Source organism: Camelina sativa, chromosome 11 (assembly GCF_030686135.1).
Source record: "Camelina sativa cultivar CO46 ecotype springtype chromosome 11, ASM3068613v1".
NCBI classification, from domain to species: Eukaryota; Viridiplantae; Streptophyta; class Magnoliopsida; order Brassicales; family Brassicaceae; genus Camelina; species Camelina sativa.
The window spans coordinates 18,627,452-18,654,138 of record NC_141890.1 but is presented as its reverse complement, the minus strand read 5'-3'; the positions used below and the strand labels follow the sequence as shown (position 1 = coordinate 18,654,138).

General features: G+C 35.1%; 2 long non-coding RNA genes and 3 pseudogenes across 6 annotated transcripts; 2 read left to right on the top strand and 3 right to left on the bottom strand.

The window, feature by feature from the left end:
- The first annotated feature begins 5,043 nt into the window (after nucleotides 1-5,043).
- Nucleotides 5,044-6,097, top strand: LOC104723854 (uncharacterized; annotated as a pseudogene). Its single transcript, XR_015571353.1, has one exon. The product of XR_015571353.1 is annotated as an uncharacterized LOC104723854 (transcript).
- A 5,239-nt stretch (nucleotides 6,098-11,336) lies between these two features.
- Nucleotides 11,337-14,426, bottom strand: LOC104723852 (histone-lysine N-methyltransferase family member SUVH9 pseudogene; annotated as a pseudogene). 2 transcript variants are annotated; one of them, XR_015571852.1, is made up of 3 exons: nucleotides 14,279-14,426; nucleotides 12,094-14,161; nucleotides 11,337-11,755 (listed from the first exon to the last, which is right to left on the bottom strand). The product of XR_015571852.1 is annotated as a histone-lysine N-methyltransferase family member SUVH9 pseudogene, transcript variant X1 (transcript). The 2 variants fall into 2 exon arrangements; XR_015571853.1 differs by lacking the exon at nucleotides 14,279-14,426 and having other exon boundaries at nucleotides 12,094-14,197.
- A 4,801-nt stretch (nucleotides 14,427-19,227) lies between these two features.
- LOC104723853 (putative amino-acid acetyltransferase NAGS1, chloroplastic) lies at nucleotides 19,228-20,078 on the bottom strand (annotated as a pseudogene). Its single transcript, XR_015571854.1, has 3 exons — nucleotides 19,952-20,078; nucleotides 19,639-19,870; nucleotides 19,228-19,551 (listed from the first exon to the last, which is right to left on the bottom strand). The product of XR_015571854.1 is annotated as a putative amino-acid acetyltransferase NAGS1, chloroplastic (transcript).
- A 1,274-nt stretch (nucleotides 20,079-21,352) lies between these two features.
- LOC147934211 (uncharacterized) lies at nucleotides 21,353-22,400 on the bottom strand. The gene is made up of 2 exons (XR_015571855.1): nucleotides 22,259-22,400; nucleotides 21,353-22,134 (listed from the first exon to the last, which is right to left on the bottom strand). It is a non-coding gene; the product is annotated as an uncharacterized LOC147934211 (long non-coding RNA).
- Nucleotides 22,401-23,042: 642 nt separating this feature from the next.
- On the top strand, nucleotides 23,043-25,733 carry LOC147934210 (uncharacterized). The gene is made up of 2 exons (XR_015571851.1): nucleotides 23,043-23,139; nucleotides 24,041-25,733. It is a non-coding gene; the product is annotated as an uncharacterized LOC147934210 (long non-coding RNA).
- The last annotated feature ends 954 nt before the right edge of the window (nucleotides 25,734-26,687 follow it).

The window sequence follows — 26,687 nt, the reverse complement described above, 5'->3', positions numbered from 1 at the left end:
ATGTGTGTGTTGGATTGGGGAGGCCATTGGGCAGATCACTTGAACTTGGTAGAGTTTGCTTACAACAACAGTTACCAGGCGAGTATTAGGATGGCTCCTTATGAGACTTTGTATGGGAGGCCGTGTCGTACACTGTTATGCTGGACTCAGGTGGGAGAGAGGAGCATTTACGGGGCAGATATTGTTCAGGAGACCTTGGAGAAGATTTGGTTTCTCAACCTGAACATGAAGAAAGCTCAGGATCGGCAGAGGAGTTATGCCGATAGGAGGAGGAGAGTGTAACATCCGCGAACCAATTATTGGTTTTCTGGGATGGGTGTCGATCGACACCATGGTGGTGTCGGTCGACACCATTATTCTATGGTTCGACCAGTTCGATTTAATTATCGTTTTAGACCGGTTTGGTTTAGGGAAAACCATTTAACCGAGATATTAAAGTGAGAAAACGACCTAGGTCGTGTTTTTGGGTGTGGTCTCGCCGTTTTTGAGAAAACAAAAGAGAGAAAAGTGTTTTGAGGCTCTAGAGAGAGATTGGTAGATTTCTTGGCTGTTCTTGGGAGATTTGAAGCTAGGAAGGATCTAGAAGCTTGCTAGGAGGGTTGTTTTCATTCTAATTTGTCAGAATCTTCCTGCAGAGAGGTGAGTGCATGGCCATGGCTTATCTAAGCTAAGATCTCTAGCTTTTTGTGATTTTGTGCTTATGTGATTGTTTTTGTTGAGTTTCCTTTGGTTTTCGGGACTGTTGTGGCTGGGTTTTGCTTCTGGGAATGCTTGGAGTGGATTGGAGGAGCTTGGAGGCGATATTCAAAGTTTCTGATCGAAGGAAATCGATGCTCGACATCGGTATCGATCGAAACCAGTTGGGGTGTCGGTCGATACCAACGCGAGGACGGCTCAATAACTTTAGCGAGTGTCGATCGACACCATGGGTAGGTGTCGGTCGACACCACTAGGGTTTTGGGTTTTGTCGAGCACGTGTGGGTGTCGATCGACACCACTTGGGGTCGGTCGACAACCTTCCTCAGTTACGACGATGACGTGATTGCTTTGCATATTGCCTGGTTTGTTTGTATTGTTTGTTGTATGTGGCATGTCGAGCTCTTATTGCTTGTGTGTATAGCCCAGTAGCTGGGAGGATTGCCTCGCATCTCAATTTGTGTTTGTGGTGCAGGTAAAGGCAAAGTGTGATCGTCGAATCAAAGAAATGAAGAGGAGGATGTTCTAGGGACTTGATTAGATGTTGTCTAGCATTGCTAGGTTGCTAGAGTTGGGTCATTAGAACATTGCTAGGTTGTTGGTTTCATGTTTCCTGATGATTGATTATTGGATTATTGTTATGGTTTAATATTGGTTATTTACTATTGGATATTTATTGGTTATTTGTAATTGTTATTCCGTTGTTGGTTGTGATTGTGGTTAGGTGGCTAGTGAGTATGGGATCACTAGTTGTAGTTTATTATTATTATTATTATTAATTACTATTTTAAAAAAAACGGGTCAGGTCGTTTCAGAGAGATCTTGAATTTCAGGTAGGAGACAGAGTGTACCTCAAGATGGCCATGTTGCGGGGTCCAAACAGGTCATTTTTTGTGATTAAGTTGAGTCCGAGGTATATGGATCCGTTCGGAGTGATTGAGCGGGTGGGACCGGTTGCATATAGGCTGGAGTTGCCTGAGGTTATGCGTGCGTTCCACAAGGTTTTCCATGTTTCGATGTTGCGGAAGTGTCTCTGTGAGGATGATCAGTTGTTAGCTAAGATTCCTGAGGATCTTCAGCCTAACATGACTTTGGAGGCAAGACCAGTGAGGGTGCTCTAGAGGAGGACCAAGGAACTTCGGAAGAAGACGATTCTTTTGATGTGAGTCCTTTGGGACTGTGATGGTGTTGAAGAGCAGACTTGGGAGCCAGAGGCGAGGATGAAGGGAGGGTTCAAGAAGTGGTTCGAGAAGCAGGTCGCGACTTGAACTTGTCTAGCCTGGCCCCAGTTGTAGTTCTTGGCTGGAACGGGAATGGAGTATTTCAGCCCATCTCTCTTGTTTTCTTGGTCACTTAGGGGTGGTTGGTTGTGCGACTAAGTAACAAGATGAGGTGGTGTTTGGATAAGAAGTTCCGCGAAGCTGGTATCAGAAAAGGAAAGTTTCCTGAAATGGAATTTCCAAGAGTGGAAAGTTTCCAAAAGTGGAAAGTTCTAAATATGGTAAGTTTTATGTGAGTTAGAATTTGACCATTTTTAGTGGTTGTGGGCCTTGTAGGGGCTTGTGTGGCCTTTGTGGCGGACTTTTGAGTCATTGTGCCTATTTGTGGCGGTCTTTTGAGACATTGTGTGGCTTTTGTGGCGGGTTGTTTAGCCAATTGTGTGGCCTTTGTGGCGGGCTGTTTAGCCAATTGTGTGGCATTTGTGGCGGGTTGTTTAGCCAATGTGCCTGTTTAGGTGGTCCTTCGGGATGTATGGTCTTTGTGACGGTCCTTCAGGACGTGTGGCCTGTTGAAGCGATCCTTCGGGATGTATGGTCTTCATGACGGTCCTTCGGGACAAGTGGTCTTCGTGATGGTCCTTAGGGACGAGTGGTCTTTGTGACGGTCCTTCGGGACAAGTGGCTTGGTGGCGGTCCTGTTTAGGACATTTGTTTGGCCTTGGTGGCGGTCCTGTTTAGGATATTTGTTTGGCCTTAGTGGCGGTCCTGTTTAAGACATTTGTTTGGCCTTGTGGCATGTATATGATCCTTGTGTGGTCATGAGGTATTGCAGAGAGGGGATATGTGGTTGGTAGGACATTGTGATGTTTTACGCGAGCCACGTGAAGGAAACCTGGATAGGGATATGACTCTGACGTGTTCAGAATTGTTTGCTCGCGACTCTTTGGGGACTTTGGTTCTCCTAGTACCGCCATATTCTGAGACTTTGTGGCTTGGGAGTATGGTTAGTATATCGACTTAGGATGACGATCCGGGGGTGCGCTGTAGGGTGGCAACCCGAGAGACGAATATTGGACTTCCTTATAAATTATGGCATGCGGGCTTAGGCCCGATGAGGAGTCAGTATTATGGCATGCAGGCTTAGGCCTGATGAGGAGCCAATAAAAACTCAAGGTTTAGGCCTGTGAGTAAAGCAAAGTCCAAAAGTCGAGAGCAAATAATGCCTGGAACGTGAATCTATCACCTAGAGGTGACCTTTCGTAGATCGGTCGGAGGAGTGCGGACCGTGGAGACGATTGCACAGGAGTCCTTGGCTGATGGTTATTCGAGATTCGAGGACGAATCTATGTTGGTGGGGGAGAATTATAACATCCGCGAACCAAAATCGATGCATAGCCGGTTTTGTGCGGACGAGTTTAAGTTAAACGCTACATTTTGGGTTAGGGAAAACCCTTAAGTCGAGTGTTTTGTCTCATTCGGCGAGTTTAGCCGTTTCTGAGAGAAAAGAAGAGAGGAAAAAAGTTCTAAGTGTTCTTGGTGAGATTTTGGGAGTTTGAGGTTGTTCCTGTAGAGATCTATAGTTGGAATCGTTGTAGGAGCTTCCTGGAAGTGTTTTCTTGCTTGTTTGAGGTTCAGATTCGTCTTGGCAAAGGTAAGTGCATGACCATGGCTTATCTAAGCTGGAGATTTCTCTGATCTGCTTGTTTATGTGTTGTTTGGCTTGTTAGAATGTTATTTGGGACGTTGGGAAGCTTTCTTGTGGCTTGGGATCGAGTTTTGTGGTTGTAGGAACGAATATCCGGCGAGAAGCTTCGGGGGAAAACGATGCTCGGCATGTGCATCGGCCGATGTACTTTGTGCGTCGGTCGATGCAAGTGCGAGGAAGGCGCGTAAAACCTTAGGGTTTTCGTGCTATGTCGAGCATGCGTCGGTCGATGCAATGAGAGTACTGGTCGATGCAAGTGAACCTTACATCGGTCGATGCATATCATGCGTCGGTCGACGCAACCCCAACTGGTGTCGGTCGATGCAACCCCAACTGGTGTCGGTCGATGCATGCTTTGTGTCGGTCGATGCATGCTTTGTGTCGGTCGATGCAGAGTTCTGGTTTGTTATTGTTGATTGTTGGTTGATGGTTAGAGATGTCTCTATTGCTTGGGTGTATAGCCCAGTAGGTGGGAGGATTGCCTTACTGAGTGTTTATAAAATACTCATGCATTGCAATTTGTGTTTGTGGTGCAGGTAAAGGCAATGTGTGATCGTAGAATCAAGGCAATCAAAAGGAGGATGTTCTAGGGACTCGATTGGTTGTTGTTTGGCATTGCTAGGTTGCTAGAGTTGGGTCATTGGAAACATTTCTAGGTTGCTGGTTCTATGATTCCTGTTGGATGATTTTTGGATATTGTTTATGTTATAATTATTGGATTATTATTGGATATTGGTATTGGTTATTTCCACTGTTGATTGTGATTGTGGTTAGGTGGTTAGTGAATATGAGACCACTAGTTGTAGTCTACTTATTATTATTATTTCTAAGACTATTCTTTATTATTTTATTTTAAAAAAACAGGTGAGGTTGTTTCAACTAGTTTGTTTTTAATCATGATATTTAAAATTTTAATAACTTAATAAATTGATGTGTATAATTTCAATTGATTATTTCTTATTCTTATCGTTGTTTGTTTTTGATTAGTTTTCAAATAAAATAATATATTTGATTGACTTCTATTTTTTTAAATTTTAATTTAACATTTATAAAATTTTGTCATTAAATTGTTATATGAATTAATTTTTTGACATAATATATATTTATTATTAATATTTATAATAAAAAAAAATTACAATTACAAGTTTAGTAATTGTTAGTAAACAATCAGAACATTTAAAATTTCTACCTAAAATTTTAAAATTAAAGTATGTACAACCAAAAGTAACCATCTTTACCATTAACAGGCCTAAATGATGTTCAATGACAATGACGGTGAGTAAACAACCCTATATTTGATTTTTAACTGTTCCCTCGCCTTTAGTTCAAAAAAAAAGAAAAATTGTTCTCTCGCCAATTGACTTGAGTTACTTCACTATCCTATTCCAATAATTTGGTGATAATTTCAAATTAATAGGGAAAATTAAAACCCTATTAATTTAGAGAGAGAGAGAGGTGGTTAACATTTCTTAAGTACGATACAAACCCAAGAACAAATCAGCAGAGACAAAACAAACATCTTTTGAGTTTTGTACACTATTTGATATACCCATCTTCACTATGGAGCGATACGTTTGGCGCTAACACTCCATGGCAGAAAAGGCTTACCAGTTGTAGCACGGGTAGCTCTTCTCGACACCCGATACAAAGAATACCAACATGCTTGTATTGCAACTATCCAGACAACACTAAACGTTGGCACTGTTTTCGTCACCCTCTTCCCAAATTTCAACGTGGCATTGAAAGACCCTCAAATATATCAGAACATGCAAATCCAGCTGCAAATCACAGGAGCTCCACAAATTGGAAACACGTATGCAACAACGCTTTACCATCAAATGGCGTATATAGTCCAAAATCATGCAATGGACTTAAGTCTCCCTAGAGACATTGAAGATGTGCTACTCATACAATTGGAATCCCAGCATAGCCCGTCGTGCATCCATATTCCTAGACAGATTCCTAGAGATGAGCTTGTCAAGTTGCTTCCAGAATCATGGGTTACCAATTACGAAAAGCTCCATGACCGTAGCACCCCAATACAATCGGTGGACTCTTCTATTCATAGGAGAAAAGATGGAGCTGTAGAGATGGCTTTTAAGCAACAAGAAGAACAGTCAAGACCAACGGCTTTCTGCACAAACTTTGGAGAACAATCCACGTTTAGATGGTGTTCCAATCTCATCTTTTGATTCGCTGGGAGATCCCATTTACTCTTTTCAAGATGAAAAGGGCCACAAATTCTTTGATGTTTGTGATTGCCAACACTGCCAGATGAATAGTTCTGATGATGATGACACCCCAAGGCGAAGGAGAAAAAAGAAAACTACACAACAAATCCTCAAAGAACGATTTGAGTCTGGAGACACACAAGTTGGCCTTCTCGGAGAACCAAGTGGCAAGAATTTTGAATATTATGTATTGTATTCAGGTGGCTCAACTCCCACAACACCTAACAAAGAAGAGGTACAACTAAGTTACATGTTCGGACCCCCATCACAGCAGGATTCACCATTTCCATCCAAAAAGTTTGAAGAAAACAATATAAAAAACTCATGGAAAATCCGGAATCCAAATGTTAAGAACCCATATGGCTCAGTAAAGCAGATCAGTGCCGCATAAGCAACTTTGAACTGGCAGTCGGAGAACGCCACAACCCAAAACTATCTCCTAAGCCAGATTGACAAAAAGGTAACCATCATAGACCTTTCCATTAAAGAACTCACCAAAAAGATAACCTCTCTCCACCAAGAACTTCTCCACCTTGCAACTACTGTCTCCATAAACTCTCCCCTCATGTCCCAAAAAGAGTATGAGCTAAAGTCCCTTAAAGCTCAGCTAAACTCCTTACAAAACCAACCCAAAACCCAACCTCCAATGCCATATGATCTTTTCACACCATACCCCATCTACACACCACCTTACACAGCCCAAACACAACCTTTATCTTTTTCTCAAGACCCAAGTATTTTCGGAGCATCCTCCTTCTTACCAACAAAAGTTGTTTATGAACAACAGTCTACCAAAAAGAAAAAGCCAATAGAAAAAAGAACAGGGAAGGAAGCCATACTTGAACCACCCAAACCTTTGACCGAGACATCAAAATCTCAAGATCAACCCGAAACCAGCAAAGCGCAATTCATGGTGGAGCGTGCTAATCCAATCACTGTTTTTCTTAAGAAGGTTGTAAAACGAGAAAAAAGTTTTTCTCAAGAAAGTATGATGAAAAAGACGCCAATAAAAGATTAAAATGATGAGGTCATAATCCCAACTTTTATGATGGCCTCACCGGCTGTGGTTGAAGAAGACGTAGAAAGTGAAGGTGGAAACGTATATGAAGAAACTCAAGAAACTGGACGAAATCAGACAGAAGGAAATCTGCGGTTTAATACAGAACCACATAAGGGTTTTTCTTTTGATGATGTTCCCCCTTCAAAATGGCGCGACAAAGTATATGAGATACATGCATGGCTAACAGAACAACAACTCAACCCAGGAGCCATTTTGCCTATATCGATTGATAAACTGGTGGCTAAATTCCAAGGACATCTCAGGCAATGATGGATAAGCTTAGGCCAATATCGACAATTACAAATCCGACAATCTCCAACAATCGATGCCTTGGTGGGACACATCCACAATGAATTTCTCGGCACATGGGATCATTATACTATCCAAGCCAGAGAAGAGTATCTTAGCATGAGATGCTGCTCCTTCAAGAGGAAGGATCTTGAAAGACATTATGAGCGAATGTCAAAGAGATTCTATGCCCTGAATGGGATAAATGACGTCAACCTCAAGCAGGCGTACATGAATTCACTTCCAGAACCACTTGGAAATGAAACGTCAAGGATATTGTCTCTCAAGAATATGCCTCTCAACCAAGCTTCACTTGGAGAAATATATCAAATTTCTCTGGCAGCCCTTGAAAAGCTATGCAACCACCAGAAGTTTTTCAAACAGCTTCAAGAACAAGGAAAGCTTCTAGAAAAAGCATGTGATCGGTCAGAACTCAATATCAAATGCAGAGACAAGAGATGCCATTGTTCTACAAGTCATGGAAAAGAAAAGAGCTATAGAAGCAAGTGGCAGAAGAAATATCCAAAGCCATCTTCTAGAAAGAAATGGAAATTCTTCAGGAAGAAAACTCAAAGAGGTTTCAAAAAATCAGACAGATGTTACATCTGCAAGAAGAAGGGACATTATGTGAAACAGTGTCCTAACAAGAAGAAGAGAGACAACCTCCTTGGCTACTTGGCACAAGTTGAAGATATTGACGACTCAGATATTGAATCCATCTTTTCCCTTGATGATGAACCAACTGATGATACAGTTCTTACAATGGGTATGGAATTAGAAGATGAATCTTCAGAAGAGGATACTGGAGATGAAATCGATATAGACGACCAATTCATGTTGTTTGACCTCTACACATTCGATTTCTGCAAAGTAGAGCAATCACATCAAGAAGAATTGGTGTATCTAACCCAACCATCTCCAAATGCCAAGATCTACATCTTCCCAAACAAGTATGATAAACCAATACCGGTCATTGCCTATTTTGACACTGGAGCTGCTTCATCCATCATCAAACCAGACCTCCTCCCAGCCTCACATTGAAATTCATGTTAGTCGCTTTCAAAGCAGCCAACGGCCAGATATTTCATATCTCTCTTATCAGCAAGCCAATTTACATCCAACTTTTCCCCGGATACATGATTAAATCGAAAGTATATGGTTATGAACTCCCTCGAAAGGACTTTATACTTGGATTTGACATCTTTCATAGTCTTCGGAGAGTTTCGTGGTACCCGAAAGGTCTCAAACACAAAAATCAGTTGCTACCTTGGACAATGGTGTCTCATCTATATCCTATGGAGATGCTTAATCCCATGAAAGAAGAAATTGCAAAGACGTCTTGCGCCACATCTTATTCGGAGTTTCTCACAAAATGCTTATCTCCTTTATGGAAGAATCCAGATTTCTTCAAGAAGAATGAGGATATCAATCCAACTAAAGCAAATCACCCTAGGAATGAACCCAGATCACTGCAATCTTGCACTCGAAGAGATTGACCAACTCCAGAAAGAAGACCTCATTGAGAAGACCACTTCACCTTGGGCATGCGAAGCATTCTACGTCAACAAACGGGCTGAACAGGTGCGAGAAAAACTCAGATTAGTCATCAACTATCAACCACTCAACCATTTCCTTGCTGATGACAAGTTTCCTTTGCCAAAGAGAGAAGTGTTATTCCAAAAACTCCCGCAAGCACAAATCTTCTCCAAGTTTGACTTAAAAGCAGGATTTTGGCAGCTTGGAATCAAACCAGAGGACAGACCAAAGACGGGATTTTGTGTACCAGATCGTCATTACCACTGAAAAGTCATGCCTTTTGCACTAAAGGTAGCTCCTTCATTATTCCAAAAAGCTATGATCAAGATATTCGAGCCTATCCTCCCACATGCGCTGGTGTATATCGACGATATTCTGCTATTCTCGTCAGACATAGATTCCCACACTTCACTATTGGCAAATTTCCACAGTATCGTACAAAAATACGGTATTATGCTATCAGAAAAGAAGATGGTGATCGGAGAAACGGAGATTGATTTTCTGGGAATGCACATATCCAAGGGAGAATACTACCTCCAACCTCACATTGCTACCCAACTCAATGAGTTTCCAGATGAACGACTATCTTTCAAGCAAGTCCAACAGTTTCTGGGGATTGTCAATTATATGTCGAATTTCATTCATGGTCTTGCAAAACACAGATCGGTTCTCTCTGCTCAACTCAAGAAAGATGCCCCTCCTTAGAGCCAGAAATGCACAGAAGCAGTAAAAGAATTGAAGAAAATTTCCACAACCTTACCAGCACTAAAAATCCTAGCAAAAGGAAAAAGAATTCTGCAGACGGACGCAAGTGATTGCTATTGGGGAGCAATACTCTTAGAAGAAGACGAGAAGGGGAAAAGAAATATATGTGGCTATAAAAGTGGAGTCTTCAAAGATAGCGAAAAACACTACCATTCTACTTACAAGGAGATACTCGCTGTCAAAAGAGGAATAGAAAAATTTGAGTTTCATTTGGTGGGCCAACATTTCCTCATCGAGATGGACATGTCATCCTTTCCAAAAATGATTCAGTTCAAGCAGAAGGTACTACCACAAGCTCAGTTACCCAGGTGGGCAAGTTGGTTTTCCCAGTGGAAATTCGATGTTAAACACATCAAAGGAAAAGACAACTTCCTCCTAGATTTTCTTTCAAGAACTCAGCGTCAAATCTCGACAATAGTACCTATGATATACACCCTCAGTCCAGACAATCCAACAGAAGATAACCTGCGGAAAAAGATTGCCGATATGCCGCATGGAATAAGAGAATCGTTTTCGACAATGTATTGATCTACAGAGGGATTGAGACACTGCATGGTTTCCTAAAGTTTTATATACACCGGTATGGTCTTGATCAGGGTCCACTTCTTGGCCTCCTTTACCACCGGGCCTATCCCTTCCTTACCACCATCCATATGAACTCTGCTCATTATGGCCGATTCCCTATAGAAGCATACACTTTGGTACATGGCAGATCTTTACACTATTGCAGTCCTCATCCACAAAAGTCAACTGCTCCAGTACTTGGCGAAATGCATATTGACTAGACGAAAGGCGCATTACAAATTACTATACAAGTGGCTCATATTATTCCATGATGTTACCTGGTGGCAAGAACATGTTCGTGCACAGCCTGAGTTGGATATACTTGTCACGTTCAGGATCACTGCAATCCAAGAAGAACAAGACGGGGAAATTATTATCCTAAAGAAATATGATGCGAACGTTGAGACAAGATACAATAATGATGCTTTTGCCTCGGGAAACTTCCATTAACGCGCAAAGCAAATTGCATTATTGAATGGATTTAATGAATCTGAAGTTGACCCTAATCTTCTTTGTCCTCACACAGCACACTGGCACAACAGACACGTCTACCCGCTAGGATTCGTTGAAGAAATACGACAAGTGTTAGCAGACTTTCATGATCAATACGCATGGCCACAATCAAATCCAGATCATCCGGTCTACAGAGTTGAAGGGAAAAAATACAAGATAAAGCGATACATTCCAGGCCAAAAGATCTACGTCACAGAAGTCGCCTCAGACAGTGAAGAAGACGACAACGGATAAGATAAACGTCGCCTCTCTTTTGGAGACAGGGGGAATAAATAATAAGTGTGTGATATATGATAGTGAAGTATATGGTTATGAGAGAGTTGAATAAATGGAAGGTTGTAAAATAAAGTAGAGAGTTGAATAAATAGAGGGTTGTAAAATAAAACATAAAAATATCTTAAGGAATATTCTATGTAATATTCCCTAAGACTTGTAATATAAATACTAAGGTTTGGTGAAGAGTTTCATTCAAGCTGGAGTGAGTAAGTTTGAGTGTGAGAGTCTTAAGAGTCTTTGTAATCCTTTGAGTGTTTCAATAATAAAATATATCTCCTTGGTAAAAGATCTTTCTTATATCCTTACATAATCATATAATCATTTTCTAAAATACTTCCTAAACACTTAGCATTGATTCTAAAAACCTCCTAAGTGGTTAGGAAGTGGTACAACCACTTAGGAGGTTTTTAGGATCAATGCTAAGTGTTTAGGAAGTATTTTAGAAAATGATTATATGATTATGTAAGGATATAAGAAAGATCTTTTACCAAGGGAATATATTTTATTATTGAAACACTCAAAGGATTACAAGACTCTTAAGACTCTCACACTCAAACTTACTCACTCCAGTTTGAATGAAACTCTTCACCAAGCCTTAGTATTTATATTACAAGTCTTAGGGAATATTACATAGAATATTCCTTAAGATATTTTTATGCTTTAATTTACAACCCTCCATTTATTCAACTCTCTACTTTATTTTACAACCCTCCATTTACTCAACTATCTCATAACCATATACTTCACTATCATATATCACACACTTATTATTTATTTACACCCCAAAAAAAAAACATCAAGACTCCCAAATGTGCAAAACAAAGATACCCAAAATTCAAAATGGGAGGAGTGGGGGTCTCTTAAACTTTAGCTTCTGCACAATTCCTTTCATGTCCACCAACTAGCAAACAAACAAACAAACAAAAGCAAACCATTCAATCTCAGCCTGATTACAATATGCAAGAAACCGATAAATTATCAAATTCAAATGAACATGATATGACCAACATCAAGACCACATCTTTGGTTTAATCAATGCAGCATAGACCAAAAAGGAAATCAGGCAGCAAGTTGTAGCATTTCTCTCACAATCGATACAATGTGCAAGAAGACTAAAAGCAAACCTATACAAGACCCATTTGCAATGTTTCTTGCTGGTGTTTTTCGCAAAGTTTAACAAGAATGATACTAAAGGCGTTATTTGTAAAACTTATTTAACCATTATTAACTTAGTTTTACCTGGAAAAATATGGCTAGGATCCACCAGATTTTTAATTACAAATGGCAAGCTTGGCAGTCCAATCATCAGCTACTCCATAATCAAGGCTGAGCTCAGTCATGGGAGGGATGTTCTCTGCAGTGAAGAGCATGACTCTGGGAAACATCAGACTGTTGTGATCATGGAGTACTAACTGGACAATGACATTTGGATCAGTACTGTGGCTTATGTAACAAGCAACATTCCTCATCTTGGACACATCCATTGCGAAATCAACAGGAGGTATCTGAGGATAAGAAGGCAGCTGGTAACCAGCGAGGACCTGAGACAAATCTCCCCATTCTTCCCATCTTGCAGAGGAAAACCGAGCAGGATATACCAATGTATCACCGTTCATGGTCATAATGTTGGCTTGTTCCCTTGTCAAAGCAACCCCAGCATACTCACAAATAAAAGCACCAGCATGCAATACATCCAAAGACCGCACTCCCCAACCCGTTTCAAGTGACCTAAACACTTCGAGCCTATTCTTCAAACCCTTTTGAGTCACACGGTTTCGGCAAGTTGGAGGGCACTGACACGCCGGTCCACATTCATGTATCAATGGTTTCAATCTTATCAACTTCCCATGGTAATCATAAGCAAACTCACCTGAATTCTTGGCTTCACAAATGCAGCCACTGGTACAACCTGTGATACAGTTGCATCCAGTTGCACTACCACTCCCTTGAATGAATAAGCCAGGGGGAAACGAAGCTTTAGCAAGGTACTCATAAAACAAAGGTTCTTGATCACTGTCAATGTCATTAAACAAATAGACAGGAACATTCTCTTTCCTATTGGAGATATCGAAACTGATGTAACCTGTCGGCCTGACAGACAAGGGGTTGGTTTTAAGAGTGCTAGCAAGCTTCAAAATGGAGCTACCCATCTCAGCCTGGCCTTCAATTCTCTCCAGCCTAAATTTATACACACCGAAACCAGATATCCCAACATCGAACCAAGAATCGACAATCCTAAACAACCCATCGTAAACATAAACTCTGCTAGAAACAGAGTTCTCATACTTCAACCCTCTAATCACCCTGACTTCAATCCCATAGTACATACTCCGATCCATGGCAAGATTCCCACCTTCCAGCTTCTGATGTTCAGCTTGCTTTCCAAGCTTATCCTGCCCACCATGTCCTGTATATATGATCACATCTCCTTGATCATCATCATCCTCATACCCACCAGAAACAATCACACTAGTAGCAATAGGCTCTCCATTAGAGCTAAGACTCCCTGTAAGGTAATCAATCCCAGCTTGAGTCTGCCCATGTAAACCCATAACACACAACTCAAGCCTAAAGAAGAAGATGTCACCAACTTGAACACCAGGGATCGAACCCACGATTCGTTTATCACGATTCAGCCACAAGAAACAATCTTTCATCAACGAAGCAGCTTTACTATCAGCTCTACCTTTCCTTCCTCCAAACCCTAGACGCTTAGCTTCTTCCATCATCATATAGATCCTAAGGGAATCATAAACCATCCTCGTCCTCCTCACATTTTCACGAAACTGTCTCTCACCATCAGGTCCAACATCAGTGATCCTCACAAGCTCCGACGAACGTTGCTGCGGCTTCGGCCTACGGGTAAAAACACCCGACGGTGGTGAAGCGTCAAACGGAACCGACTCAAGGTTAGGATTGTCCTCAACCGGTACGATTGCTCCGGTTAAGGAATCAAGAACCGTAACATCATCGTGACGTTGAAGCCGTTGAGCGAACGCGGACCTGAAAGTCTCGGCGACGTTGTCGGAATCTGAGTTTGTGGGTTCGTTGGATGATGAAATCGGGGCTTGTGGGTTTGAGTTTGGGAGTTGAAAAGCCAAGTTTTGGGTTGATTCAGTGATGGGTTCGAGCTTTGGGATTAGTGTAGGAGACGGATTCAAAGACGGATCTTGAAAAGGGATGTGAGATGAAGAACCCATCTCTTCAAAAATGGGTTTTTTTTTCTCAGAGAAATCGAGAGATGGGTTTCTTTTAAGCTACATCCATGGCGAAAGCGCAGGAAGCTTTTCTTACTCAAACGTTCCTCCTACACAGGATTTCATGTAAGTGTTCTTAAAATTTTGCTATTAACATAAACATGACAAATGATTTAGTGTATTAACTCCAAAAATTTAGGCAATAGAAAAAATCAAAACTTTCATACCTCTTTTTTTTTTTGGTTTTGAAATACAGAAATTGAAGATCTCTGGAGATGAAAAAAAAAAAAAAAAAAAAGCTCTCCTTGGGGGAATCGTGATTTCTTTTTTTTTGTATTGGTGTGTTTGTTTGGTGCATTGAACCAAACCAAACATACCAGAAGCATTTATTTCTTTTTTCTTTTTCTAACCTAACAATAATTAAAATAAAACTCTTACATTGATTGATCAAATTAGAGGAAAATTATTTACAAGAAGCATTTATTTCTTATTAGTGACACTTAAGATTTTTCTAAATTTTATGTATTAAATGATTGGTTTTATTATAAATTTATTATTCTATAATTTTATTTTTTTACTTTTTAAATTAAATAATTTCTTAACTTATATATAAAATCATTAAGACATAAGATTTACTAAAAGTTTTAAATATAGAAATAAAAGAAACATACATCTTTCAATAATGGAAGTTTATTTTTCTTAATATCAAATACTTTTTTCTTATTTGTAGGCAACTAAAATTTTAAAATGATAAGAATGTTTAATTAAATTTCATTAATTTTAATTTGATAAAATTAATAACATTAAAATTCATTTTTGTAATTTTATACCTTACTTAGTTATATTCAAATTTTGGTATATGCTAATATTATTTTTCTAGAAAAACATTTATATTTCAAAATAAATATTAAGAGATTTGTTAATAAAAAATACATATATATATATATATATATAAGAAAAACAATCCGATGAACGACCTTTTATATATTAATTGAAAAAATCTCTAAGACAAAAATTTTGAAATTTGAAGAAAAAGTAATAAGAAAAAGTATAAAAAATTGAATGTAAGTTCCTTTTCATATTTATATGTCTATTTAATATTTATAAAATATTTATTTATTTTTATATATTAATAATATACTCACCTGAGGTATCTAATCTTCTACTACCATAAATTGACGCGTGATACCTAATTTGGTACCTTTCTTGATTTTGTAAATAAAGTTTTTTTTTTGAAAAAAAACAATTTTAAATACATAGGGACATGTCCAACAGTAGTTGCTTTTAGGAGTGCTATTAATTACAAACTAGGTAGTAACCCGTGCTACTGCATGGACCAATATGTTTATTATAATTTGAAATTAATAATACTATATTAGTTATATTTAGATTATTTCACATTTTCAACATATTATTGGTACTACGTATTTGTTTTGACATTTAATTTCAGTGAGCAGGATATTGACTACTCTGACACAGACCCCATCTCTACAGCCTAATTAGCTCTGGCCTCTATCCTCTACTCCACACCGTATCTAATAACCTTTGTACTATATTTTCTTTTATTAGCTATTGTCTTATGTTTTTGTTTCTATACATGTATATATTTTATTATAATTTCTTCAAACGAAAAATATTGTACAATTAGATTTTTAAAGATTTATAACGAATATAATGAATGTACTAAGTTATTAAACTTCTCTAATATTATATATAATATATATATACATGGTTAAATAATTGGAAATAATATAGTAGTAGAATATGAAATATAATAAATATATGTAATAAATTAAATAAACGAAACTCAATATGTCTATATGGGATAAAACTTATTTGGTGGAGTACATGAATAATAAGATTTTAGAAATTTATTTGATGGGTGAAAATATAAAGAAAACCTGCAAAAAAAAGTATATATATATATATATATATATATATATATATATGATCAAATAATTTAAACGAAGACCAAAGCAACTAATTTTGTAAGAATGGAAACAAAGTCTTACGAAGGTATGCATGAAGATGGATCAAATGTTTTGGAAAACCTCTTTGAAGACGACATTTCTTGTTTTCTTTTGAGGTTTTTCTTTTGGGTCAGTAATGAGAATTTTCAATCCTAATTTACTGCTTACATGAGACATCGCTACATATAACTGGCCATAAGAGAAAACAGGTCTAGGCAAGTATAAACCAACATTTGAGAGAGACTCACCTTGATATTAATATGTATAAAATCGCAAGATTGACCTTGAGAGAGACTGACCTTCCTAGGTAGTAACACGTGCTACAACACGGGCAAAATATTTTGTATATAAAATTTAAATTCATAAAATTAAGTTAGAATATTATTATTTTAAATACATCAATTAAGTATTTGTACAATATTGGTATTAAATCATAATATTATATTTCAGTTTGGTTTTAGTTTGGATTATTGTGTGTATATAATCTAGACGTATGTACTTTAGAGCGGGAAATACATCCCCTCTCGTCCAGTCTGTACCGTTCCATTTCGACTTGTTCCATGTACCGTCCCATTTCGTCTTGTTCCATGTATCGTACCATATGTGATTACTCGTTAGATGATGTTTATTAATAGAGAGTGGGTAAAAAATTTAGACAGGATACCCGAATTCTCCGTTAAATAATTACTTTTATTTAGTTAGCTGATATTATTCAAAAAGAACTATTTAATTGTTTTCAAAAATATCTAAAATTTTCAAATTACCCGTTCCAGAGTTACTGATTACATATCGCATAGTCAACCTTTTTAAAATATATATATTTTCGTATAAACAACACAATACACAACAGCCTATTAACCAATGAGACTCTTAATGTCTTCTAAGTACTATCTCAGCATACAACATGTTCCTGTATCATATCCATTTTCTATATTTGAAAGTTGAAATTAAATTTAATTATCCAAATTTTATGATCTCATCTCGTTTTTTGATTAGAAATAGTTTAGATAATTACTTTTATTGTTAGAAATAGTTTAGATAATTACTTTTCTATAAGATCATATTTTCTTTTATATAAATGAAATCATTTACATGTTATTAAAAAAATGTTTCCTAAAATTTTCATATAATTATTCCAAAGTAGAGATTTTGTTCTATAAATATCGAGATGGTATAAGATAGGGCAATATTTTATTTACTTTTATTATTACATAAAATGATTTCCCTAATAATCATAACTACTTAGGTAACAAATATTCCTTACTTTTACCATCTCTTTCACCACAAATATCCCCTTGAGTACTTATTTTTTATTTAGTTAGTGAAAATTATCCAAAAAAAATATTTAATTGTTTTTAAAAATATCCAAATTTTTTAAAGTACTTGTTCCAAAGTAACTGATTATATGTCGCATAGTCAACCTTTTAAAAATATCTATCTTTATATAGACAGCACAATACAAAAAGACCCATTAACCACTGAAACTCTTAATATCTTCTAAGTACTATATCGGCATAAAACATGTTCTTGTATCATATCTATTTTTTATATTTGAAAGTTAAAATTAAATTAAATTATCCAAATTTTATGATCTCATCTTGTGTTCTTTTAATTAGAAGTAGTTTAGATAATTATTTTTATTGTTTGAATTACCCATTCTCGTTTGTTAAACGTTCTTTTCTATAAGATCTTATTTTTATATGAATGACATCATTTACATGTTATTAAGAAAAAAATGTTTCCTAAACTTTTCAAATAATTATTTCAAAGTATATATCACGGGATAAATTAATAGTATTTTAAATTGCTATCAATATCGACCCAACTGTCTTGTCATATAACACTCTCCTTTAAATTTTCATATAATTTTTTTTTCTGAAGGGTAATGTTAATAATATTGTAAACTTTTCATATGTTTAAAATTTGTTATATTTGTACGCTCCAAGATTTCTATGACTAAACTACATGTTAATAATAAGTTTTTTTCCATTTACTGTATTTGTTTAAGCTGCTAATAATAACTTAATTATATAGCTGCAAAATTATCTAGTGAAAAAACAATTTATTTGATTACATATCTTAATTAATGAGATTCTCATTAATTTCAATTCATGTGTTACATTTAATTATGTTTTTATTATTAATTATAGTTTTGTGAAAAAAAAACAATTATCCACAAATATCCCATATATTCAGCTTCAAAAAACAATTATCCACAAACATTTAATTGTTTTTGTGAAAAATACAGTAAATACAGTAAATTATCCAAAAATATATATTTTTTATTTAGTTGGCAAATATTCCTTACTTTTACCATCTCATACTACATTTTGTGAAAAAAAATTATTCTAAAAAAGATACTGAATATATGGATTGAAAAATATATCAAACATGGATTTTTATAGATTTTGTTTATATTATTTTCTATTTCTTGTTTTTAGAAAACAACTTCGAATATTTACAAAAATATTAAAATCTTGTAACCAAATGGTGATTAAGATTTAGTTACATGTTTATCTAAAATAAAATATTATGTGCTTTTTAATAGTAGTGAACAAAGTTCAACAGAGAGAAGTCTAATCTTCTTCATCGGAAGAGTCATCTGTTACAAAGATATTCTAATGAAAGACGATTGAAGATATCGCAAAATTACAACATATAATAAAAATCAAGCCAATAACTTCAATTATTTTTTAAAAAATAAACTAAATTAAATTTAAAGGTAATAAGGGTATGATTGAATAAAGAAAATTAAAAATTTCTTATTTTTGAACTTTGCTTCAATGGCACATCACATTCTTGAAAGATGAGATCAATTTTTTTTGGGGAAAAGATGAGATCAAATTATAAGAAGAGAATCCAACAAACATTTCTTGCAAAGTCAAAATCAAATTAATTTACGAATTTAGAAATAAAATTAGTTAAAACCAAAGCATACCTAGAGAAAAGTAGTAGAAAATATAAATATGAAAATATTATATAAATTGATCACGAAGAAAAGTAGTAGAAAATATTAATATGAAAAACAATCACTATCAAATATAAATATGAAAATATTATATACTTCTGTTTAAAAGTATAGATTTGATGAGCACATACGTATTTTCCCCATTGTTTCATTCCCCGAGATCAAGACAGCAGAGGAGAAGATGGTGTCACGAAGGAGATGACTTGTGGAGAAACTCAAAGTGATAGATGCTATGGCGTTGGAAATAATGTTGATTCATTCAAAACTCGACAGAATCTTATAAATTGAGCAAAAAAATTCTATGTCAATTACATTCTTCTCGACATTCTCATGAGCCAAACTGAAATGTACGAACAACAGAGATCCCACTCCTGTCTGGCAATAACTTCTTCATGTAATACTTCGATCTACTCGAAAAATTGATTCTTTCTTGTCTTGCCTCTGGTATCATCGAGATTGAACATTCCTGAAACCCGCGTCTCACAAACCAGTCAGCTGTTCTCGTTGTTAGCAGAAAATGCATCTCAAGTCCGAGAGCTAACGCTTTTTTTGTCAATGTAATCTGCAAAAATTTGATAGTCTAAGAAACTGATTTTTTTTTTAACTGTAGATTGTAAACACACAATACTCAAAAGTTTCATGATTATACCGAGCAATTTATCTCCCTGTCCTTGTCCACGACAATCTAATGAAACCGCAATAGCTGCAACTTCTCCACACTTTTCTTTAAAGAAAGGAAACAAAGCTGCACAAGCGATAATCTGCGAACCTCTTCATCAATTCTGCGAACTAAAGCCCCTGATTCTTCCAGAGGTTTGATTGTTTTTCTAATTCTAGTAAGATCTTCCACTTTCGCCTCTTGGGTTCCTTCGTATACGTCACTGTGACAGTAAGGGCCAAGAAGCTTTTGTAAGAAAGATTAAAACTTTGAATTGTTTGCAATTGAAAACAGTTGTGTATACCTTGCCACCATAGTCCCCATTCCATCTCCAACAATAGCACTCCGCTTATAGTACCATCCAATAAGTGAACTCTTATAGTACGAATCAAATTATCAAACCAAATATTTGTGTTAACCTTAGCAGAGGTTCAAGATATACCAAGTACTCTTGCTTCATTCTCCTAGATCGCCTTTGATGATTCCCTATTTGAATACATCTAGAGTTCACATACAAAATAAAAGGTTAAAGATCATATCATGAATACATCTATTTAAAACCATAGAACCCACCAGAAGAGAATCTTACACAAATCGATTCAGATTAGAAAGAAAACAATCGATATCTGAGCTTACTTGATCGGAGAGATGAATCAGACAGATTTTGAGGTTGAGTTATTTACGATTTATGAGATTGAGTTTATCATCTCAATATCGTGCTGATGACCAGAGAATAATCCAAAACCACTACACATCAATATTCAGAAACCAAATTCCAATTAAACTTGGTTTTAATCATCAAACATATACTTAATCATCAAACATATACTTAAAATATAAACTTAATTAAAAGAGAAAAGAAACTAAAACCTTAGCATAATGGAAATTCTTTTCCTTCTTCTCTTCCTCTGCATCTCTTCGAGTTCGTCGACAAAAAAGAAAAAAAAAACTTTAAATCCATTTGCGAGAGACGGCGAGAAAGAGAGAGAGCAGAGGTGAAGGAAAAAAGTTTTTTTTAAAAGTTAGTCAATGAATGATTGCGATTTATTCTTAAAAAAATATTGAACGGCTGAGATTAGAAAATGAAATCGGGTCAGAATACCGGATATAAAGGATCCGCGTGTTTATCCGAATAGAGAAACAATTAAATGACGATTTTAACCTTTTTTAAATGAATTAATTTGGTCCTAACTTCAATGGCATACTTCTGTAATTTCTTACAAAACAAAGGTTTATTAATTAAACGACTTTAAAAATAATAGTAGGGATTAAAAAGTAATAATAATAAAAAATTGAGAAACGTTCCTTATTTGAGAACCGTAAGAATCGATTCTCTGGACAGAGAGGACATGTGTCAATTTCTAATAAGGTAATTTTCTTTTTTCAAAAATTTATTTAAATATCTAATAATATTAAAAAAAAAATTAAAATATATTATTTTGAGAAATGAACGACCGTTGCTGCCAACGTAGATGGTCACTGCCAATGTAGATGGTCACGTAACTCTAGATTTCCAAAATTAAAACCTAATATTAAATGCATAAGATTTTACATATTCTATGTTAATTGCATATCTCATATTCATGTTTTGATAAATGAATTCCATTTAAAACCTAATATTGAATGCATAAGATTTGCATATTCCATATTCACGTTTTGATAAATGAATTTCATTATATATAAAAAATTGAATAAATGCACCATATTTGACTTCATCATAAGATTTTCCATAATTTAAAACATTAAATATTTCATATGTTTTAAAATATAAAATGTGTTAACTGAAAGTACACAGATTAAAATATATATATTTAAAAAAAATTCATGAAAAAAACTGCATAACATAAATAACATGAAATATTAAATTAATCTGTACTTTTTTCGTAATAATACGTATTAAAACTAAAAAGTTGAGAAACGACTAAAATGACAATGTGTTCTCTCACCTTTTTGGTGACAGTCTCTCACCATCAGGTCCAACATCAGTGATCCTCACAAGCTCCGACGAACGTTGCTGCGGCTTCGGCCTACGGGTAAAAACACCCGACGGTTGTGAGGCGTCAACCGGAACCGACTCAGGGTTAGGATGGTCCTCAACCGGTACGATTGCTCCGGTTAAGGAATCAAGAACCGTAACATCATCGTGACGTTGAAGCCGTTGAGCGAACGCGGACCTGAAAGTCTCGGCGACGTTGTCGGAATCTGAGTTTGTGGGTTCGTTGGATGATGAAATCGGGGCTTGTGGGTTTGGGTTTGGGAGTTGAAAAGCCAAGTTTTGGGTTGATTCAGTGATGGGTTCGAGCTTCGGGATCAGTGTAGGAGACGGATTCAAAGACGGATCTTGAAAAGGAATGTGAGATGAAGAAACCATCTCTTCAAAAACGGTTTCTTTTCTCAGAGAAATCGAAGAGATGGGTTTCTTTTAAGCTACATCCATGGCGAAAGCAAGAAGCTTTCTTACTCAAACGTTCCTCCTCCTACTCCTTCCTACACAGGATTTCATGTAAGTGTTCTTAAAATTTTGCTATTAACATAAACATGACAAATGATTTAGTGTATTAACTCCAAAAATTTAGGCAATAGGAAAAATCAAAAATCAAAAATTTCATACCTCTTTGTTTTTGGTTTTGAATTACAGAAATTGAAGTTCTCTCGAGATGAAAAAAAAAAAAAAGCTCTCCTTTGGGGAATCGTGATTTTTTTTTTTTTTTTTTTTTTTTTTGTATCGGTGTGTTTGTTTGGTGCATTCAACCAAACTAAACATACCAATACGAGAAGCATTTATTATTTTTTTTTTCCAACCTAATAATAATTAAAAGAAAACTTTTATTGATTGCCGAAATTGGAAGAAAGTTAATTTATAAGAAACATTTATTTCTTATTAGTGACATCTAAGATTTTTCTAAATTTTGTGTATTAAATGATTGATATTTTTAATTTTCTATATTAATGTATTAGTTTTATTATAAATTTATTATTCTATAATTTTATTTTATTTTACTTTTTAAATTAAATAGTTTCTTAACTTATATATAAAATCATTAAGACATAAAATTTACTAAAAGTTTTAAATATAGAAATAAAAGAAATATACATCTTTCAATATTGGAAGTTTATTTTTCTTAGTATCTAATACTTTTTTTCTATTTATTTGTAGTCAACTAAAATTTAAAAATGATAAAAATGTTTAATTAAATTTCATTAATTTTAATTTGATAAAATTAATAACAATAAAATTCATTTTTGTAATTTTTATATCTTACTTAGTTATATACAAATTTTTGTATATGCTAATATTATTGTTCTAGAAAAACATTTATCTTTCAAAATAAATATTAAGAGATTTGTTAATAAAAATACACATATATATATATATATATATAAGACAAACAATCAGAAGAACAACCTTTTATATATTAACTGAAAAAACCTCTAAGACAAAATTTTTGAAATTTGAAGAAAAAGTTATAAGAAAGAGTATAAAAAATGAATGTAAGTTCCTTTTCATATTTATTTGTCTATTTATATTTTTATATATTAACAATATACTCACATGAGGTACCCAAACTCCTACTACCAGAAATTGACGCGTGATACCTAATTTGGTATTTTTTTTGATTTTGTAAATAAAATTTTTCTTTGATAAAAATAATTTTATGTGTATAAGGGCATGTCCAATGGTAGTTGCTTTTAAGAGTAATATTAATTAAAAATTAAAAAGTAATAATAAGAAAAGATAAAAATTGAAAAACGTTCCTTATTTGAGAACAGTAAGAATCGATTCTCTGAAGACATGTGTCGATTTTTAATAAGGTAATTTTCTTTTTTTTTTTCAATTTTTTGTTTAAATATATAATAATATTAAAAGAAAATAATTAAAATATATTATTTGAGAAATGGATGAGCGTTGCTGCCGATGTAGGTGGTCACGTAACTCCAGATTTCTAAAATTAAAACCTAATATTAAATGCATAAGATTTTAAATATTCCATGTTGATTGCATATCTCATATTCATGTTTTGATAAATGAATTCCATTTTAAATCTAATATTGAATGCATAAGATTTGCATATTCCATATTCACGTTTTGAGAAATGAATTTCATTATATATAAAAAAATTGAATAAATACACCCAATATTTGACTTCATCATAATAATTTCCATAATTTAAACATTAAATATTTCATATGTTTCAAAATATAAAATATTTTAACTGAAAGTACACAGATTTAAAATATATAAAGTTAAATTTTTTTTTGAAAAAAACTGCATAACATAAATAACATAAAATATTAAATTAATCTGTACTTTTTTCGTAGTAATACGTATTAAAATTAAAAAGTTGAGAAGCCACTAAAATGACAATATGTTCTCTCACCTTTTTGGTGACAGTTTTCAGAAGTTTTGCCGGCAACTTAGGCAGTTTCCTTTTCCAATTTATCATCAGCGATTATCTCCATGTTGAGATCCACGATCCAGCGTGATGCCCTATTAATGGTTGCAAAATTTATCCTATATATTCACCGGATTATGAATCCGCAAATCATAAACAATATCCCAATTTCACTAGCAAATTTTTATCCTGATAATTTTAAGGCGAGCAGTCCAAGATATCTGTCTCGGTACTAATGACAAACCCTTTGCCCACCCTGCTGCGATTATCAACCAAGCGAAGACCGAGATCATTTTTTTCGGATAGCGTGTCATATCTTCCATAGAAGACAACATATTCCTGCAATTGTGGCTTCCTTACCACAAATTGCATTATTGTGGGTGGTCGATTCCAATTCATATACCTCTCTGAAGAAGAATTGGAGATGATGTAGAGATGAAGTCCTTGGGCTTTCAATGATCGCATTTTTGTTATGCAACAGTGGTTTCCACATCAACCACTGATCAACTTCATTTTTTTCTAGATTCAGACTCGAGGAATAAATACATAGTATGATTATAAGAAGACACAATGAAGTTGTGGAGGAGAAACATGTACGAGTTCAAAAAGACGTAGTAAGTGAAGATGAAAATTCTGAGGAACCTGATTTTTCAGTTATAGATCCTAATCATGATTGTCTTACTGAATTTTTGGATGATGAAAGTCACTACAACATGTATCGCATCGAATTAAATACTAGTGAGCTTTTTAATGGAGTTCCAGTTTTTGAGAATTCAACAGGTGATATCTTACAGAGTGCGAGTCGTTGAGCCTATTCAGAGATCATCCATCCTTTTTCATTCATGACATTTCCAAGTCTCAACAATTTGGATGCTGTCTCTTGTAAGGATCATTGAAAGCGCAAGCTCGATGAGATGTTGGAAACTTCAGAGAACACTGGTTCCCTTAAGATGCATATCAGGGAAAGTGGTGAAGGGAGTGGCTCAATGAGATTTTACGGTTTGACACCTCAATGAGATACGTAAGAAGTATCTCCCATAAATGATATGACTTCTCGAAACAAAACAAAAGGACAATAAAATCTGGGACAGTTGCTGTGAGTCAGGTTATTATTCATCTGTAATAGTCCCACCAAATGGTGTAAATGGTGGGATTGCTTTCTTTTGAAAGAAAAAAAGTGTTTCTGCTTCTAATGTTTTTAATCTCCTAATCTTATTAATATGCAAGTTGAATCAAGTGGTTTTTTTCTTCTACTTATCTTTTAATCTCCTAATCTGGTTTTTTTCTTCTACTTATCTTTTTATCTCCTAATCTTTGATCCTTCTTTCAGAAATGAGTTATGAAAAAGTTTACAGAGAATATCAACAACAAGACACGCTCCTTGATTATCAATAGGTCATTTTAATGATGTAAGAGGCAGTGAGGAAAAGCAAGGTGGCCCTCGACAACCAAAGAGATCTTCTGCAGATTTCCAAAGAATGATTGGTACTTGTGATCTTCATAATTTGAGATCAGTGAGTAATAGATTCTCTTGGGCAGGTAACTTCACTCACATATGTTCAATGCTGCTTGGACAGGACAGTAAACTCTGAATGGTTGATGCATTATCCTTCTCAAACAACTTTTCTCCCGTTTGAGGGCTCAAAGATGTATTAAGTTCAGTTTCATTATGATAAAAGATGTTTTGATAAAGAGGGTTTCAGAGATTCTGTTTTGGAAAGTTGGTTTGATTATAATAGCGCAACAATCCATTTTAAGTAGAAAAATAACTAGCAAAGCAATGACACTACTTACCGGAACATAACCAAACTCATATAAAAGCTATGTTTTTGTCGATATTTGAACCTAATACCTCTTCACTTTTGAGCAAGTGTGAATTGATTGTGCTGTTATAAACCGGATAATAACAGTTGTGATTATCCATCACATTACTTATACTCTAAGTAACTTTAATCTTATCCATTTATATCACTTATCCATTAGTGATGTTTATCTCATCCTTTACTTCTTCTTCAAGTTTCGTAAGTAGTAAGAAAGTGTATTTCTCATTCCTATATATACGTGAGATCATTGTTGTAATAGAGTAGAACATAACAATAAGAGAGAAGAAGTTATCACTTCATTACTTTACTTACCCTCTCGTCTCTCTCTCTCTTTATTATAGTAGTGTATACATACATACATATACACATATACATATATTATATAATAATATTATATATTTGCGTTATATTTTATAACATGTGCCACTTAGATATTTTAATGATTTAATTCTTTTTGCATTGTATAAGGGACAAAAATTAAGATTGAAAAAAACAAAACTGGAACAACCGTTATCATATATATTTAGATCAAAAAATAAAATTATATTAGATAACCAAAATATCTGAAAGTTTTTAAACGTATTTGTAACGTCTATGGACCAAAATTTTGGTTTGGGTTCTGCATCGATCGATGCAGATGGTGCATCGCATCGGTCGATGCAAAATTCACTTTTGTGGGATGACTTAAGTTAAACGTTCATTCTAATGCATTTTAGGTTTGGAAAACCCTAAGGATAAATATAAAAGGAGAAGCTCGACGTTTTAGAGGGGTTTAGCCACTTTTGTCGTTTCCGAGAAAAAAAGAAAGAGAGAAAAACTTCTA